The 7,357-nt window shown below is 40.1% G+C and overlaps 2 pseudogenes; one reads left to right on the top strand and one right to left on the bottom strand.

Annotated features, from left to right (window-relative positions):
• Window positions 1–903, bottom strand: FELCATV1R-PS48 (vomeronasal 1 receptor felCatV1R-ps48 pseudogene; annotated as a pseudogene).
• FELCATV1R-PS32 (vomeronasal 1 receptor felCatV1R-ps32 pseudogene) lies at window positions 5,183–5,805 on the top strand (annotated as a pseudogene).

A 7,357-nucleotide genomic window follows, 5' to 3' on the forward strand; every position in this document is an offset into this window, starting at 1 on the left:
TTAAGTATTTCCTCCACAGAAGACAAGATACAGCCTGAATATAGTGGGGTCATGGTTCATGAGAACAAAGAGCTAGTATTGAAAAACACGCAGTGATTAGTACAGCGATATTCACCAGCCACCAACTAGAATTATCCAAGAGAGCCAAGTAAACAAATGATGGACAAAACAGCATAAAACCGTACAAAGGTGGTCACCAAAACAAGGATGCTTTGGGTAGCTCTGGTCTCACGGTATCGCTGGAGGGTCTCGGGGAGAGATTATTCCTAATCATACCCTGGACCCTCTGTTTGTGCCTGTGAAGGAGAAAAACCATGGAGTTTCTGGGCAGGGTCATGTGTCCCAAACACAAAATGTCATGGAAAGATGTCATTGCTGCATCTAATGAGCCTGTGATCTTGTCTCTACGCTGTGAAGCAGAATATACCAAACCACTTCTTTTGGTAATAGTTTTGTTGTTCCATTTACCAGTCATATAAATAGAAAAAAACATGTTTATGAACATGCGGAACACCCTACACAGGATAGTGGAGGGGCCAATGTATTTTGGAGCTTTCACTTTAAGCTCTGTCTGCCTTGAGTTCCCAGGGCTGATCATGATGGCCTGAAAGACACAAATGGACATACCTCTGGCCACTCTGTGAACACATAAGAGAACATAGCATCCATAATGATTGGTGAAATGTTTCAGCCCTAGAGGTGCCATGGTCTCTGGGATTCCTCTAGAGAGAATGTGCAAGGAGTTGGCTACAGTCAAGTGCCTGAGAATCATATTCATGGGTTTGCCTTGCATCCTCTGAAGCAAAGGGACATCTAATGATAGAAGAAGGAGAAATTGCCCAGGATTCTAATGACAATGTGGGATAGGAATATCACTGCTATATACAAATGCACTGAGGCCATTCTATCATTATTTAGAACACAGTATTCAAATTCACAGGCAGCTAGTTCTGCCTGAAAAGGTGTTTCAGACTTCATGGAAAATAAAATGTCCACTTACCTTTCCTTCCCCTTCAGAATGAACATCTAAACTATATTATCTTTCGTTAAGAGATGTCCAAAGTTACATGTGTGTCTTTTTATAGCACTTACAATGTGTGGGTCACTGTTATTATTGCTTTCCCTATTGTAACTTATATAATATTCACAACCCTATGAGTTAGGAACTAACATTACTCTCATTCTATAGACAAGGAGAATTTAACCATGGGAAGTTAAGTGACTCATGTAACTACCAGTAGAATCAGGATTTGAACCTGGGTAGCCTAGTTGCAATTACACGAATGCTTCCTACTGTACTATAGTCTGCCAGGAACCTCGTTATGGGCATAAACACACATACAGATGCCTTCTCATATTTTAAATTTATTTTACTTAATAAACCTGGTTTGATCATTTCCCACTTTTGTTTAAGTATCCTTTATAACGAATATAACTAAGGAGTGAAGATTCAAAGGTCTTAATAAATTATACTTGCACTGAATAGTTTTATATGAGCCAGTCAGATTTCTTTAATGTAGACAACTGTTAGGACAGTAGCTGAACTCATTTCATTTTTTTCCTGGACCAAAAGGACAATGGCATCCATAACAAATTATTGTGCTGAACTGCACTGTGTGCTAACATATAGGACATGAAATACCACATAGTGATAAAGCATGTTAGGGCATAAAATAAGTTAATCCTATTTAAAGATCACATCCCTGTATGTTTCTTGTTTTAGAGTAAACAAATGGAAACTCAAGTCGATATTTGATTTGGAAAAGCTATTAAAATAAGTAAATAAAACAAATCTGCAATATGGAATTTGAAGACTTGGACTCATGGGGATCTAATGAATTGAAAAGCAAGATAGGTGAGTGGTGAGCTGGGAATACTATTGAAGTGATTTTCACCAGAAGAAACATGGCTTAAAATTGCTTTTTTTTTCTTGATGAGATTATATTTTTAATTAATTTATTATTTTAAAATGAAATTAAAATGTAAAAATAAAGTACTTAATACTTTGCTCTTTAAAACCCTCTATAGTGATGTTATCTTTTTCTTAAAGGATCTTTCCTAATTTTAGGAAAGAAGATTCTCTCACATATCAAGAGTCCACAGAGATTTTCAGTAGAGACACATTTACTGTCTCCATTAAGCACATGAAACTCAAGTTACAGAAGAGTAAATTTCAGCAATTCGCATTGAGTCACGCTGTTTCTGCTGTGAATCAGGTATTTCAGTTAGTTCCATCATATTTATTGTAACATGCACATGCCTTCCCAGGGCTCCCAGTATTGCTCCTGAAATGTCTCTGTGACTCTTGCTCATGGCATTGAATAGCAGACAAATTCTGAAAGTATGATTTTTTTTTTTTAAGTAGACTGTCCCTGCCCAGTGAGGGGTTGGAACTCATGACCCTGAGATCAAGAACTGAGCTGAGGTCGAGAGTTGGATGTGTAAATGACTGAGCCACCCCAGTGCTCCCTGAAATTATAATCTTGAAGCAGCATAAAATTCAGCCTCTGACAGCACTTGGATCAAACACAAAGCACCCCTTCAATGAGGATTTTGGTGAATTACATCATCAGCAGTCATGCACTGATTGAGCAGTCTCTCTCAAGCTCAGCCTGTGCCGGAAGATTCTTTCCCAGACATGCTCATCTACCCAGATTCCTGCCGCATCTCCCAAACTTAGAGACTGTGCTCTCACACTAAACTAGAAGATTTTCACAGACTCCTTCCTGCTGCCAGGACTGGAAGCTGGGTGTAAAGTGGCAGGCAAAGCATGTGTGGGAGGGAGGGAGCCAAACCCTGAGATAGAGGTTAGTGATTCTGTGACCTCACCTCCCCAAAGAATTGCTGTCATCATGTCAGCTGTAGTGACAATGATAGTTCAACACTTGGGGAACTGAGAACGGTTCTGAAAAACTCTTTACTTACCACGATCTATTAGAAGTTTCTAGTGAACATATCCAAAGTGACTGTTGGAGTGTTTGAGAGAGACTCTTCCTTTTCCGTTATTTCTGGAAGCAGACAGGGTCTCACATGGAAGAGGAAATGCTGAGGTCTGAGCCATTAAAGACCAGCCTCATTGGATTCTGTGCCTCCCTGAGAATTTCTTTTACTCCTGTCTAATTCTTTGTTAGTCTTCAGACCCAAGTACCACCACCATTTAACTTATGGGTAGAGAGAAAGAATCCTCCAAATGACTCAAGAAGGATTTTCTATGCTTAAAATTTTCAATATCTGCAATTCATTTTAAATTTTCAATAAATGGAAATAAAGGACATGAGGTCAGTAAGTGAGATTAAAAATAACTTGTTCCACTTCCCCAACCCAAAACAAATTAACTAGAAAGCGTACATAAAATGGACATTTACTAGGAAAATACATTTTGCCAAAATTGACTTCAGTAGGAGGGAATTTAAACAGATCAAAATCCATAGAGAAGAGGAAGACGTTTATCAGAGTCCCTTATGAATAAAAGCACCTGGATCAGATTAGCTGCCAGATTCTTCCATTCTTTTAAATACCAGGTAAGCTAATGCTACTTACTCAATTCAAGAACATCAAAGAGGAAGTAACATTTCCAAATTATCTTTATACATCACATAAAATTCTGAAACTAAAGCATCCTAAAGTTTGTACCAAAAAGAATACCACAGAAAGATGTCACCTTTTCCTACAGATGGTACCATGTAAAATAATGTAGCCCCAAACCCCTGAGAAATACAACAAAAATATGATGAGCAAAGAAATTTGTGTCTCCAATTCAAGAATGATTCACTATTAGGAAGTTCATTAGTATGCTTCATCATATTTATGAAGAGAAATCAAGAAATCTTACAGTTACAAAAACATTTTTTGGAAGAATTCATCATGTAAGAATGTTAAAACACTAGGAAATTCTTTAGAATCTTTCCAAACTTGAGAAAACAAAGTCTTCATCCTGCTCATAGGAAATCACTAGAGATATTCCACTAAGGCCAGAAAACCACAGTAAAAAAAAAGTACGTGATCACCCGTTCTATTTATTTATCACTGTGTTGCAGGGTTAGCCAGGGCCATTTAAAATGGCAGAGGAATTCGAAAGAAAGACCTAGAATTATGTTTTCATATGATACAAGTATACCTCTGGAAACATAAAGGAACATATAGAAAATCCACTTGGAAAAACAATTCAGTATGGTAATGGGTTATACTGCTGATATACAAAAACAATAGGCTTTTGTACATAGGGTATTATTTTAAAGATTATATTTTTAAGTAATCACTACAACCAAGATGGGTCATGATCCTGAGGTCAAGAGTGGCAGGCCCTACCAAGTAAGCCACCCAGGTTCCCCTGTACATAGCATATGTTTCTACAATAGCCTATGTACAACAAAGAATCATTTATGAGTTTTAGCAGGAGTGTCTCCAATTACAAAAGTGTAATATAAAATGAAAGAGGGGAATAGGGGACTCGGTCAGTTAAGAATATGACTTTTAGGGGCGCCTGGGTGGCTCAGTCGGTTAAGTGGCCGACTTCGGCCCAGGTCATGATCTCGCGGTCCGTGAGTTCGAGCCCCGCGTCGGGCTCTGTGCTGACAGCTCAGAGCCTGGAGCCTGTTTCAGATTCTGTGCCTCCCTCTCTCTGACCCTCCCCCGTTCATGCTTTGTCTCTCTCTGTCTCAAAAATAAATAAACGCTAAAAACAAAAAAAATTAAAAAAAAAAAAAGAATATGACTTTTAATTTCAGCTCAGGTTGTGATCCCAGGGTCATGGGATTGAGCCCTGTGTCTTGTGCTGAGCATCGAGCTTGCTTGGGATTCTCTCTCTCCCCCCTTTCTCTCTCTCTGTCTCTCAAATAAATGAACAAACATACAAACAAATATTGTTGTAACAAAATAAAATGAAATAAAGTAACCAGGAATGAATCTAACAAAAATGTGTAAAGCCTATATGGGGAAAAAAATTCCTGAAATATAGGAAAGGAGAAATAAATGAATGGAAATTTACATCATGTTCTTGGGTGGAAACACTCAATATTATAGAAAGGTCAATTCTCCTTTAGCTAATTTATAAATTTAGTTTGATCCTGATATAGGTACGATCGGTTTCTTCAAACTATCAATGTGACTGTAAAAATCTTACAGAATACTGAAGAATAGGCACAAAAACATCCTCATTGAGTTTTGCTGCAACTTGTTTTGTATGTTCCGAGTGGCCAGTGGTGTATCCATTGGCAGCACCTGCTTCTTGAGTGTCTTGCAGGACATCACGATTGGCCCCAGGAACTCCAAGATGATAGAACTTAAAATAGAGGCTCTGCGTGCCTCTCTAACAGCTGCCCAATCGTAACTTGGTGGTAAATACCACTTTCAATCTTCCTGTGACTGACTGAACCGTGAAAACATCACATAGAAACATAACTGGAGGTGCTGAATACCAAGATCACACAATCACCACTTTTAACCTTCCCTCCTGTCAGACGTTTGGGATTCATGCCCTGGGGCAGTATCTCCCTAGTTTTCAAGCTTTTAAGATACAAGCAGTGGGTCCAGCACATTTACAGGAACAACATCTCCAGAATTTCCCCAGAGGTGAGGTCTACCCAAGGCATCCTTGTCTTGGTAAGCACCTTTGTGTCTTTTTAAGCTCCCTCTTCCACCTTTTCATGTCATTTGGCTCTTTCTGAAAATCCCAGTTGGTGGGAGCTGAACCCCTGTGCTCTAATCACTCCATGTTTTGTTTTGTTTTGTTTTTTCTTAACAGTCAGCCCTTTTGTTCTCTGGAGCCCTGACCTTATTGTGTCTAGGATCGTCTCTGCACGCTGCAGAATGAATACACAACAGGAATACACAACTGTCTAAAATGACAAGATACCTATAAACTATTGTAAACTGTTAGACAACGTGTAGTTACTTTTTAATTCACTCCTCGCAGAGATTTAAGCCCTGGAAGGGGCAGTCACATAATAGAGAGGATGTGAAAAGCAAATGCAGCCAGCACCACCTTCAGAATTTCCACAGGAAACAGAAGAGGAGCTATTAACTGGCACATTTCCTATTAAAAATTATTAAGAGTGTATATGACGCTGCTGAAAACGTGAAACACTAGTGGTAGAGTTTGCTTGCACCATTTACGTACAGAACAGAAATCCTTATCACATGTTTGTGGAAATACTTCAAAACCAGAATTTCATCAGTACTAGGAAAAGTTAATCTCTCTGAAGGAGTACACCTTTTATTTTTTTTTAATTTTTTTTAACGTTTATTTATTTTTGAGACAGAGACAGAGCTTGAACGGGGCAGGGGCAGAGAGAGAGGGAGACACAGAATCTGAAACAGGTTCCAGGCTCTGAGCCATCAGCCCAGAGCCCGATGCGGGGCTCGAACTCACGGAGTGTGAGATTGTGACCTGAGCTGAAGTCGGACGCTTAACCGACTGAACCACCCAGGCGCCCCAGGAGTCCACCTTTTAGAAGCTTCCTTATCTGCCCTTGACACCAAGCAATCAGAAACAGGAAACAAAAGGATCAGTTAAAATATCTAATTTTCTGGGTACCTGGGTGTCTCAGTTGGCTGAGCCAGGGACTTCTTCCTTTCGGCTGAGGTCATATCTCAGGGTTTGCGATATCCAGTCCAGACATGGGTGAGGGGCGGCGTACAGAGGGCTCTGCTCAGAGCCTGCTGGGGATTCTAGATCTAGCTCTCTGCCCCTTCCCGCTTGCATTCCCTCCCGTGCTCTCTCTCAAAATAAATAAAATTTTAAAACTCTAATTTTCAAGAAAAAAATAGACTTCTAAAATACCTGAGAACAAACACTTTGTTTAATTAAAATTGCAATGACATTTGGCAGTTAAGGGCTTAAGCACATACAGGTCCCACTGGTAGGTCTCAAAGACATTTGGATATGTAATTCATCTGGAGAGGTGTGGAGTTGAATATCAAATTTAAGAGAGAGACCTTAATCAACACCCATTGACGCAGAAACTTTTATTCCTTTAAAGCAACGTGCCAGCGCTCCGTCCCACAGCCCAAGGCCCGGCGGGGAAAGCCTGGAGTGCAGTCCAAGGGATGGCAACAAGTGACAGTTGAGTGAAAAGTCTGATGACGAGTTAATACCGAACAGCACAATTCCCACAGGACAGTGTTTATTTCTTTTAATGTTTATTTTAGTTTTGAAAGAGAGAGAGTGCGAGCGAGGTAGGGGCAGAGACAGGAGACAGAATCCAAAGCAGGCTCCAAGCTCTGAGGTGTCAGCACAGAGCCCGATGGGAGGCTCCAACCCACCATAGGGAGATCAGGACCAGAACCAAAGTCAGGCTTAACCTACTGAGCCACACAGGCGCCCCCCGCCCCCCAGAACAGTTGTGCGTGTCGCATT

This window comes from Felis catus, chromosome E2, assembly GCF_018350175.1.
Source record: "Felis catus isolate Fca126 chromosome E2, F.catus_Fca126_mat1.0, whole genome shotgun sequence".
NCBI lineage: Eukaryota > Metazoa > Chordata > Mammalia > Carnivora > Felidae > Felis > Felis catus.